Here is a 12,397-nt window from a genome sequence, read left to right as displayed (position 1 = left end):
AAAAAAACCTACACTAACTCATAAATAATAACCACTACTCTATAAAATAACTAAAAAACCCAAACTAATTAACAACATGAAAAAATCTAAACTAGTAAACAGTGTCGCTGTGCGTGTTTTCCTAAACCCCAGGGCACGCAGCGACATTCAGGGGTGCGACACCTTCCCCCGGGGAGCTCTCACTTCCCCACCGGGACTCTGGTTCAGCCAGTCTATGCGCGCAGAGACAAAGTGAAGACGAGACGGGTCTTGGGGTAAACTAAGGAGATTTATTACAGGTATAACTGAAGCATAACAACTAAAAGCTGGACCCCAAAGACCGGGGGCACGTGTCCTCCCGTGCGTTTTATAGACAGGGCAATACAAAGCAAGCAACCAATGAAAATGCACTCAGGGAGGGGTTTAGGGCAGGGAGTACAGAACAAAATCCAATGGGAATAGCAGAAGCAGTGTGATGATATGAAACAGCAAATGATATATCGATTTAAGAAAGACTGGCAGGGAAAGCTCTAGAAATAGAGGCAGGGGCACAGAGGATTGACACCTAACAGTATGTATAATTTAAATCATAACACACAAATGAAATAGAAAGCTAGCTTGAAAACTTAAGAGTAGAAAATCCACACCGCAACAAAACAGGAATGTCACTACCCCAAAAAACTACCTAAAAAATCCACCATATCACTGCCATGTTTGCAAAAATAAAACAAATAAGACCCACCAAAACAACAAACAAATCATGCCGCAAATATAAAAATATCACAAATAAACTTAACAACACCAAAAATATTATTCCTAATTCAATAAACCCATAATGCCTCAAACCATCCAAACAAAAAAATCACCTATATATACACACAAAACCAAAAGATCAATTTAACCATGAACAGTATCTCCCAAATTATCTGAACCTATCAAACATATACTGCAACCAAATAAACCAAATGAATAAACCCTTGCAATAAAAGAAACAATAATCCAACCACATGTATTAGAAAATCCTAACAAATTAACTACATCACACTACCTCAAACCAACCAAAACACTACATACTCACCGCAATAACAATAAACACCACTAAATGACTGAAAGCAGACCCTGTACCTCATATTACATCCCATTACACCATGGTAAGCCTTAGAAAGCATATCCTTTAACATATCATACCCCATAAAAAAAACAAACAACAAAACCCAGTCTAAAAAAAAAAACATGATCAACACCTGAAGTAAGAAATACAACATTAAATAAATAGACCGTATCCCTTATCATACACCATCAACAAACAAAATAAATCTACACAGTGAAATAGTAAAAACCACCTTAAAAAAACTAAACAGAAAAAACTTTTAAATATTAAAAGCTGCATCCAACAAAACACCCAAATCTCCATCACCCAAGCCAGCCCTACCCAATCTGAATCCCTACATACAATAAATAAAAACAAAACCTCAATAACATTTATCAGAAGTCTATTTAAAAAGCTACTCGAATTAATTCTATCTCAAATACAAACAAACTCATCCATTAAGTTATCTTCACTCAAAAACTAAATTACATCTAATAAATACAACCAAAAAATAAAGCAAAACACTATATACCACCAAAAACCATAATATTTAATAAAAACCACATTTAAATACTACTATTCATTAAAATCCTAGGCAAAGGGGGGTTTTCACCAATTTAAACACAGACAATAACAAAACAGGAGTTTCTTCCCTCAATTTAAACTTCCTTTGTCCTCATAACCCCCATTTTTTTCAGGGGCAGCAGGGAGGGATTAGCAAGATAAAATTGAAAAGCAAAAGGTGAAAGTCCCCTGTACAAACCCACACTGGCTCACCGGCTGCTGCCCCGTCTAGCACAAAGGTTTGCCCCCCAGCACCTCCTTCAAGCAAAGCCCCACACCCAAGTGCATCCAGTTGCTCCCCCAGACCCAATGAGAGGCTCTCACCATCACTCCATGAGACATGCCTGGGAGGCCACCATAAGCCTCTCTCTTCCAGCAGCTCCATGCGGAACTGAGCTGAGGCACCCCCTCTTAAAGCAGCCTCGGGAGGACCCGCCCCCTCATCATCGTTACAGCACCCAGCTGTCTTTGTTCCCTGTCCTCATCATTCTCATAGCTGACACCTGTGGCTGCTGCCGCTCTGAGTGTGAGGGCAGGGGGGACTTGCTGCTCATTCCCTAGACAGTTCACTGTCAGCACTTGACACACTGGGGCACCAGACTTTCCTTGCTATGGATAAGGATCCCTCTTCTCCTGCAAGTGCCCAAGGCTGAAATTTGGATTCCACCTCCAAAATTCTGTGTGTGAAGTTCATCATTCCTAAGGAAGTTCCTAAGGAAATTCCCCAGCAATCATTAGCCTTCATTTACAATTTTTCCTTTGGAATCATTACTAGCTTGTCTGTCTGTAGAAGCATTTCATTGAGAGTTCAGGAGCTGGGTTGGCTTGTTTATGATCTAGCTGATAAGCCCAGGCTAAATCCAAACAGCCAGAATGACAGGGAAATATGGAGACAGTTTATAAATACTGCTCCCCTCGCGTGCAACTTAGTTCTTCATTGCACAAGGGGCAAGTATGGAATTCAGATGTTCTCTGCATATCTCCAGCTCAGACACTTCCACATCTGCAGCAGTGCCTCACAGAGCCCCGGCCCCACCCCGAGCCCTCCCCGCCCTGCCCGAGTTGTAGGTGGGACCATCGCCCGCGGCCCCGCCCCTCTCCTCCGGGCCGGCCCCGCCCCTCTCCTCCGAGCGGGCCCCGCCCCTCTCCTCCGGGCCGGCCCCGCCCCTCTCCTCCGGGCCGGCCCCGCCCCTCTCTTCCGAGCGGGCCCCGCCCCTCTCCTCCGGGCCGGCCCCGCCCCTCTCCTCCGGGCCGGCCCCGCCCCTCTCCTCCGGGCCGGCCCCGCCCCTCTCCCCCGAGCCGGCCCCGCCCCTCTCCCCCGAGCCGGCCCCGCCCCTCTCCCCCGAGCCGGCCCCGCCCCTCTCCCCCGAGCCGGCCCCGCCCCTCTCCCCCGGGCCGGCCCCCCCTCACACTGGAGCCCAGCCCGGGCTGCTCCCGGGCTGGGCGGAGCTCGGGGCACTGAGGCAGAGCCGGGAGTGGGACTGGGGGTTTCTCGTTCGGCTCCTCTCGGTGTCGGCTGGGGGTCCCGAGAGCAGCCGCCTCTCCCCCGGCGGGCGGGCTGTGCGTCTGGGGGCCGGAGCACCGGGGCGGCGTTGGGGCCGGGACTGGGACCGGGATGGCGGCGGGCGGCAGGAGCCGCTCCGGGCCGGGCACTGGGGCCGAGCCGCTCTTGATCCGCCCGCAGCCGGGGCTGTGCTGGGGCATTGGGGAAAAAGAAATCTGTGGCACAGCTCATTTCCTCTCCCAGCTTGGCTTCTGTGTGATCGTCTGCGACTCCACCTGCTCCCCTGGGCTTTTCAACCCGTGCAGCTGGAATGACCTGCCCGCTTCTAAGCCCGACAAACAATAATGGGACAGCTCTCTGCATCAGGCAGTGGAGCCTCGCTGCAGTGTCCCAAAGGTGCAGCAGTGCCCAGCATCTCTGGCTGCAATTTGAGGCGTCCCAGCGTAGCCCCTCTCTGGTGTTCCTCTGGAGCTGACACTTCCCAGCCTCCCTGACCAGGGTTTGGGGGTCTCAGCACAGGCCCCTAGCACATCCTGCTGCTTCTTCAAGTCCTGTTGAACCAGGAGGATTTTTGGGAGGTAGAGGCACCCAAAGCCAGCAGAACTGGCCTAAACCCCTTTTTCGGGAAATCTCTCTTCTTTCTTCCTCACCAAATTCCCACTGTCAAAACCCAGCCTGAGGCTCAGCTCCCCATCCCCTCAATCTCTCCAAGGAATTGGGCTTGGATTTCCCAATCCAGCAGAGTGGGAATGCTGCTGTCCTTACTGGATATCCAAATTGCAGTAATTGCTTAAGAAATAATTGAACGACATTAAAGGAATGAAGAGAAAATAAATCAGAGCTGCCAGCCCCAAGGGCCGTCCAAGGGATTCTCAAACCCCTTATCAATGATATGCTTTAATTAAACAACTCAAACCAAGTAACATCACATTGATACAGTAAGATTCTTTTTCATTGACTTATAGATCAATATTGCACAGGGTAAAACCCTTCTAAAGCCGGAAACTCTTTTAAGAGATATGCAGGGCACAGCTGCAGAGAGTGTCATGGGATTCAGGGGAAAAACCCCAAAGTTTTCAGTCTTTAGCATCTTCCACTGGGTTGTCATTGACAGCAAACACGGCTTCAGCCTTGGGAAGACATGGAGAGTCAGAGATTTTGCAGATCCTGGTCTCACCTCAGCCTTTTAGCAGCTACAGTCTGCAAGGAGAGAGAAGAAAATGGGTCAGAATGGACAGCCTACTTCCAGAAAATCATCCCAATTCAGAAAGCGTTAAGTAGAGCTGTAACAATCTCTCCAAGGTCCATTTCCCTGCCCACTGAGGGCTCTAAGTTGAAGCACAGGCTGGACCTGCTGTGGGCAGACTTGCAAAGCCCACAAGTAAAAGCTACTGGGCCAATTCCATTAAACATTCCAAAATCAAGCTCCTGGGATGCGACCATCTCTTCTGTCACCTTCAAACATCCAGAAGGAGCTCTCTTGCAGTTGAGCAGCATTCAAAAACTTGTTAGAGCAGAAACTGCCTCACAAATTACACTGGAGTAATGTAGGCTCCTCTGGCAGATATGTCAATAACAAAATGGTGTAGTTACCTGAACAGAAAGGGATGTAAGACCCATTACTACGGGCTAAACTGGAGCACTACTTCAAACTGGGGCAGTGAAGATGGTGGGTAGGAGCTTATCTAAGAGATGCGGTGCCTACCAGTGGGGCAGAGTGGGGAAATTAATTCTGAGTTTTTGGAGAAAACTTTAAATCTCACAGTAGTAATGCTAAGCAGTGTTGGGTAACAAAAAAACCAAAACAAATCCCAAACCCAAAGAAAGGGCTCAAACCTGATCTCAGCAATTCTTTCCATTCGATTCTCTCCTCGCTCCTTTCATCCTGTGAAAGCTCACCTGGCTCTAACATTCTCTGTCCACACAGTAACTCTTTCCAGCCTTGGTCAGTGTCAGAGCCACACACTCAGCTTTGGCTGGACAACCTTCAGCTTCCACAGTCCACTTCCTCAGGCTGTTCGCTCCCAACTCTTCCTACCTGCAGTCACAAGATTTTAGTAGAGCAAAACATCAACTTGATTTACCATGATTAATTTGTGATTAATATTTCAAGATAAAGTTACAGCAAAAGCATTAAGTCCATTTCCACAGGAGGCAGAAGAAACATGGCTAAAAGTTAAATGAAGATCTAGAGAAGTGAATCGGAACTAACTAGAAACATCATATCAAATTTCTGAGACAGAAATAGGAACCTAATGCTGTGCTTGATAAACAGAAAATGCTAACTACCAAGAAAACTGAAGGAAAAGTGGCTAAAAGTCTTGCAGAGCACAAGACAGCAATTACAGGAAGCAGTCCAGTACATGTTACAATGCACTGAATTGCTCTGGGTGGAATAAGCTGTTCTGCAGAAACCATTGAAGCATATTAAGATTTCTCAGAGGTGATTTCAACAAAGAATGATGTAAGGTTAAATCTCACCCTGTGCGGCACCTCTTGCAAGACAGCTGGGCTTTCAAGAGTAAGCGGCTCCTCGTGAATGAGAGATTGCTTTTCCAGGGTTCCTGGCCTAGAGCTGAGATGCCACAGGTTACATCATGCACTTCCCACACTGAAGCCAAAAATCCAAATACAGCACTCCTTTAGAACCCTGAGAGACAGCCGTGGATTCTGGGGATACGGGATACAGTGGAAAATGGCACCAAGACACCAAGAACAGTGCAGTGCTGGCTGGCAGAAGCAGCATCCCTTTGCCAGAAAATGCCATTCTGCAGCCAAGTTAGTGCATGAGAGAATTTTACTGCCATGCAATAAAAAAAGTACTCTAGCAGTGGAATGAAGAAAAAAATCTCCAAACCCTGTCCAGAGTACCAAGGGGAATATCCACAGCAATACAGCAAAATAAATGGGAACTTCAGAAAAAAAAAGAGACATTAAAACCAGTCCAGATGAACAACCACTGTCTATTAGGACAATGCCTGCACAAAAGGACTCTGGTGCGGAGCCTTAATTGAGGATACAGTTTTTAATAACCCCTTTGAAGTGCTATAAACCAACTAAACCCAAGCACACTTTCATTTTCTAGACAGATTTTAAGACAGCTGAGTGAGAGTCTCAAGCACGTACTCAGTTGTCAGAGTTGCCTTTGCCCATCTTAGCAAGGACAGAGCAGATGTGGCCAGCACAGGGCAGAGCCACCCCAAGTCCTGCCCGAGCCCCTCTGGCCACACTCCCTGCTGATCATGCGGACCCCTAACAGGCTCCAGCCAGGCCTCTTTGGTGCTTGGTTTGTGAACTCTTCCAATCAAATGCGAAGGAACCCTCTAGTGCCCTGGACCTGGTGATATTTTCTGGGCTGGAATGCAACTTCCCACACAAAAGGCAGGCCAGGTTGGTTTGTTTTGGTTCTTTTTCTAGGATGTGCCTTACACAGGTGATGTTCCCTACAGCTGAGCACTGGGATGCCAACAGCACCAATACAGAAAACCACCGTGGGACAGAGCAGCAGAGGACGCTCCCTCCAGCCTTGCCAGAGATGTAACAGGAGCACCCTCAGTGCCATGCCTGGTGAGTGCAGTGGAGCTGGCAGGCTGACCCATAAACATTCTGCACTTACCTTTCAACAGAGTCAGTACGGACACAGAACAAATCCCTCTTGCAGTCGAGATGCCTTGAGGCGTGCATGTATCTGCTGCCAAGGGTCCTGGAGCAGCCAGAGCAGAGTAGGGTTTCTACCATGCTGCAAGCAAGGAATAACATTTATTCAGAAGAAAATAAAAGGAGGCACCTCTCCCCATCCCTTTTCTTAAAAATAAAAAAAAAAATTTTAAATCATGCATTAGAACTTTTTTAACCTTTCATTCATGCTTTACACAGTATAAATGATGAGCACTCATCTTTTAGCCTGAATTTGCATCAGCTCCTCAGGCTGGCTAACCTCAGCAAGACCAAGACCATCAGAATCGCTGAATTGTGGAAGGGGCCTTCAAGCTCACCCCATTCCACCCCCGGCCCTGGGCAGGGACAGCTTCCACTATCCCAGGGTGTTCCAAGCCCCGTCCAACCTGGCCTTGGGCACTTCCAGGGACACAGGGGCAGCCACAGCTTCTCTGGGGAACCTGTACCACGGCCTCACCGCCCTCGCAGGGAAAAATTTCTTCCCGACATTTAATCTAAAGCTGCCTCCCTTGTCCATCACTACATGTCCTTGTGAGAAATCCCTCTCCCTTAGGCCATACGCGGCTTGTACAGCCCACCCCAGATAAGTGCTCCAGGGGCTCTCGGGCCACACGAGCGCTCCGGGCCCTTTGCCGGTCCCCAGCGCCGGGAACCCCGACTCCCCCGGGACTGTGTCCAGCCAGGCCCGGCCCTCACCATCCGCACTCTCCGGGGAGCTCGGAGCCCTTCCGCCCCGGGTCCGCGGCGACGCTGGCGGCCGCAGCTGCGGCGGGAGGCAGGGCAGGAGGCACGGCGGCAGCGACCGCGGCGGCACGGGGGTGGCAGCGCTGGTACTCACTGCGCAGCAGGATGGGACCGCTGTCCTCGACACTGAACCCCAGGTGCGGGTGTCGCCCACGGGGCGCCCGCAGCCGGCGCACATGAACACCATGGGCGTGGGGGCCGCGTCCGCCCGCCGCTCCTGCTGCTGCTGGGCCCGGTCGGCGCCCGGCTGCAGCAGCGACAGCGAGCGCTCCAGCTCCGGGCACAGCGCCATCGCGTCCCGGCCGCCCGCCCGCCGACCGGCCGGCAGAGAGCCCGACAGCGCCTTGGAATCGCCCGCCGAGAAGGCGGCAGTGACGGCGCACACCGCCCCGGGACCGCCCCGGGACCGCCCCGGAACTGCTCCCGTTTTTTCTTCCTCTTTTTTTTTTTTTTTTTTTTTTTTTTTTTCCCTCTTCCTTCTGTCAAACAAAGAGGAAAGATGTCTCGAATACACCTGCAGCAGAGCCTTGGTTCGGCCGCGGCTATAGGGTCCAAACCGGGCGAACTCGGCGAGGTTCGGCGGAGCTTGTTCGGTTCGACTCCGTTCCAGTCGGCTAAACGCGGTTGGGTTCGGCTGTTATCGGTTGCACTCGGCCATTTTCGGCCCTTCAGCTTAACTCGGCCGATCTCGGCAATGCTCGGCTCTTTTCGGCTGTTCGGAAATCCTCGGGTGTTTTCGGCTCTTCGGCCACACTCGGATCTAACCGGCACAGCTCGGCTATGCAGTCGCTTAGATTCCGCTCTTCGGGACAGCTCGACACGGTCGAACCGCACTCGGTGCCGCTCCCCGCGCTCCCGCAGCTCCGCTCGGCTCCCTGAGGGCGGCGCGGGCCGGGCCGAGGCGCCGCACGGGCAAGCGGGGCCGGCTCCCTTTAAACACGCAGCGCTCGGTGTTTTCCTGCTGCCGAGTCCCGCGGGCGGCCCGGCCATCGCACGGACACGGCCGGGAGCGCGGAATCGAACAGGAGCTCCCGGGCAGTGACCGCACTCGGGCACTAAGAACCAGCTTCCAGCCCGGGGCCCCTTGGGGCCGGGCACGGGGCAGAGCTGCAGTACCGCGCTGTGTCCACAGGGCGGCAGCACCGCGGCCCGGCCCGGGGCTCCCCGCCCGTCGGGGACACGCAGAAAGGGACCCCCCAAAGAGAACGTGCACAGAAATCCCCTAAGAGAAACGCCCCGAAAGACACCCGGCCACCGCTTCAAAGACAACCCCTGCCACCAAGCCAATTCAAACCAAAAAAACCCCCTCTGTTCTAAGCTCTATTCCATGATTTCTTTACATTCATTAGTTTTATATTGATCATTACCCTGTCTTTTTTCTAGTCATATCTATGGATATAATATATAGACTACTGTAATAATATAAGTAATGAGTAATATTATAGATTGTATTTATGTCTATTCATGATATCATTTTTCATATTTATATTTCTGCTGTTATTATATCTATTCATATTTTTATATTTCTGTACTTATTTTTCAAAATTCGTGTCTATTTCTGTATGTTTAAAACTCTGCTAATTCATTAACCTAACACGTCAGCACCACAATTAAGCAGAATTACATTAGCCTGGTTTTCTAAGGGGGAAAGTGGTTTGAAATTAAAATAATATTGGTCTATTTTCTCTTTCTCTGTTATTTAGGGTGGGTTTTTTAATAATATTATTTGTTTTGTTTTCGATTTCTTTGTTAGTAAACAATGAGAGCTACAAAATCAAAAGTCTACTTTGTTTTCTTGCTACCTGTGAAATACACCTCGACTTCAAGGTACTGCTGCTGATCCTGTAAAAGGATAAAAAGTTGTTCCCGGGCGGCGCTATTTTCGGGGTCGGGTGCAGGCAGTTGGGTCGACGCCCATGGGTGGTCCTTGTGTTTTCCCGCCTTTTTGGCCGCCATCTTTGGAAGGTCGAAAGCAGCTCGCTGAGCCGCCATCTTGAGAGTGGTGTCACGTTCCTTCCGCCCGTTGTAGCCGCCATCTTGGTTGTGGTGAAGACACATCCGGTAGAGCCGCCATCTTTTTTGTGGCACCCCCGAAGGCCCCGGGTAGCTGGTTACTCAGGCGCCTCACCAAAATGGCTGCCGCAACCGCACCGCGGCGCGGCACAGCGGGCACACAGCTCCCTCGCGCCGGGAAGCGACGCTGAAAATTGTTCCTGAGCGGCGCCGTTTTCGGGGTCGGGCGCAGGCAGTTGGGTCGACGCCCATGGGTGGTCCTTGTGTTTTCCCGCCTTTTTTGGCCGCCGTCTTTGGAAGGTCGAAGGCGGCTCGACGAGCCGCCATCTTGAGCGGGGCATTAGGTGACTGCCCATACTTCCGGCTGCCATCTTGTTTGTGGCTGAAACCATTTCCTGTTGGGCCGCCATCTTTGTTGTGGCACGGCCGAAGGCACCCCGGTTTTAAAGGGGGGTGCCTGACAAAATCGAGAAAGGAGAAATCAGAAAGGAAAAAATTAGAAAGGAAAACATTAAAAAGGAGAAAAATTAAAAAGAGAAAAATAAAAAATAAAAAATTAAAAAGGAAAAAATTATAGTGGAAAAAATTATAGAGGAAAAAATGACAAAGGAAAAAATTACAAAGGAAAAATTACTAAGGAAACATTAAAAAATACAAAACAACCGCAAACATAAAAATAAAACATAAATCTAAATAAAAATTTAAAAGGTATTGAAAATAAAATAAAAAGTGAAATCATAACTATAAAATATAAAAGTAAACTAAAAATCGAAAAATTAAAAATTTGAGGAAACATTAAAATATTTTTTAAAAGTCAAAATAAAAAAACATGAAAATCTAAAACACAATAAAATAAAATAGCATGAAAAAATACAACAATAACAACAACAAAGGAATTCAATAAATGCAGCTCTCCCCTCCTTCCACTGCCTAACACAGCTCCAGGAGTGTTCTTGACTGTGATGCAGGGATAGGGAAAACAAACCCAGTGCCTCCCACAAATTCAGGTTTTCTAGACAACCCCCAGTTTTACTGGGAAACCAATTCTAGCCAAGCCAGCAACTCCCCTGGGATGAACATCTGCAGTACCGCGCTGTGTCCACAGGGCGGCAGCACTGGGACGGGCACGGGGCAGAGCTGCAGCACCGCGCTGTGTCCACAGGGCGGCAGCACTGGGACGGGCCCGGGGCAGAGCTGCAGTACCGCGCTGTGTACACAGCAGACAGGGACCCCCGAAGAGAACGTGCACAGAAACCCCCTAAAAGAAACGCCCCGAAAGACACCCGGCCGCCGCTTAAAAGAGAACCCCTGCCAACAAGCAAATTCAAACCAAAAAACCCCCTCTGTTTTAAGCTCTATTCCATTATTTCTTTACATTTATTATTTTAATATTGATAATTACCATGTCTTTTTTCTAGTCATATCTATGGATGTAATATATAGACTACTGTATATAATATAAGTAATGAGAAATATTATAGATTGCATTTACTTACGATATTATTTTTCATATTTATATTTGTTTTATTATATATATTCATATTTTTGTACTTAGTTTTTAAAATTCGTGTTTATTGCTGTATGTTTTAAACTCTATTAATTCAGTAACCTAAACACGACAGCACCCCAATTAAGCAGAATTACATTAGCCTGGTTTTCTAAGGGAGAAAGTGGTTTTAAATTAAAATAATATTGGTATAATTTCTCTTTCTCTGTTCTTTTGTGGGGTTGGTGGATTTTTTTTTTTTTTTATGTTGTTTGTTTTGTTTTGGATTTCTTTGTTACTAAACAATGAGAGTTACAAGATCAAGTCTACTTTGTTTTCTCGCTACCTGTGAAATACACCTCGACTTCAAGGTAATGTTCCTGATCCTGTAAATGGCTACAATGAGAATTGTTCGGGGGAAAAAGGAAAAAGAAAAAAGAAGGCCCCTTGGTCTTTAGAGCTTTCTCTGTTCAGGATTTCTAATTTAGCAGAAAATACAGAGATTTCTCTAGCTGCACTCTCAATTCTATCCGGACGTGGAGTGGACATGGATTTCATTTGTCACCTCCTCTGTTCCCACCAGCCAAACTTCTACATACTTGGGCTATAAAAAAGTAGATAAAAGAGTAGAGAGAGAGCAAAAAACCAAACCAAACCAAACCAAACCAAACCAAACCAAACCAAACCAAACCAAAACACACCAACACAAAGAAAACATGAAGAAAAAAAAAAAGTTTTCAAATAAAATTTCAAGTAAAACACAGAAAAAAATAAAATTAAAAAGTTAAAAAGGAAAAATTAGAAAGAAAGAAAATAAAAAGCAAAAATTAAAAGGAAAAAAATAAAAAGGAAAAAAGTAAAAAGGAAAAAATAAAAAGGAAAAAATAAAAAGAAAAAAATTAAAAAGGAAAAAATTAAAAAGGAAAAAATTAAAAAGGAAAAAAAATAAAAAGGAAAAAATTAAAAAGGAAAAAATTAAAAAGGAAAAAAATAAAAAGGAAAAAATTAAAAAGGAAAAAGTTAAAGAGAGAAAAAAAGAGGAAAAAATAAAAAGGAAAAAAATAAAAAGGAAAAAATAAAAAGGAAAAAAATAAAAAGGAAAAAATAAAATAGGAAAATTACAAAGGAAAAATTACAAAGGAAAAATTAAAATAGAAAATTTTTTAAAAGAAAAAATTTAAAAATACAAAAAGACATCACTTATTAAAAAAAAACCCTACATAAAAAATTCAAAGTAATTAAAAATAAAGAAAAAAGTATAATCAACTTTACAAAGAGATTCATTATGGCAATTCAACACTTAGCAAGTTTCCCTGGAAATTTACAGACTTGTGGGCAT

General features: G+C 46.8%; 1 long non-coding RNA gene across 1 annotated transcript; it reads right to left on the bottom strand.

Moving 5' to 3' along the window:
• Positions 1–3,957: 3,957 nt before the first annotated feature.
• On the bottom strand, positions 3,958–5,959 carry LOC134546459 (uncharacterized). Its single transcript, XR_010079176.1, has 3 exons — positions 5,619–5,959; positions 5,037–5,175; positions 3,958–4,337 (listed from the first exon to the last, which is right to left on the bottom strand). It is a non-coding gene; the product is annotated as an uncharacterized LOC134546459 (long non-coding RNA).
• Between the last annotated feature and the right edge of the window lie 6,438 nt (positions 5,960–12,397).

Source organism: Prinia subflava, unplaced genomic scaffold (assembly GCF_021018805.1).
Source record: "Prinia subflava isolate CZ2003 ecotype Zambia unplaced genomic scaffold, Cam_Psub_1.2 scaffold_89_NEW, whole genome shotgun sequence".
NCBI classification, from domain to species: Eukaryota; Metazoa; Chordata; class Aves; order Passeriformes; family Cisticolidae; genus Prinia; species Prinia subflava.
This window is presented reverse-complemented; position numbering and strand designations above follow the sequence as displayed.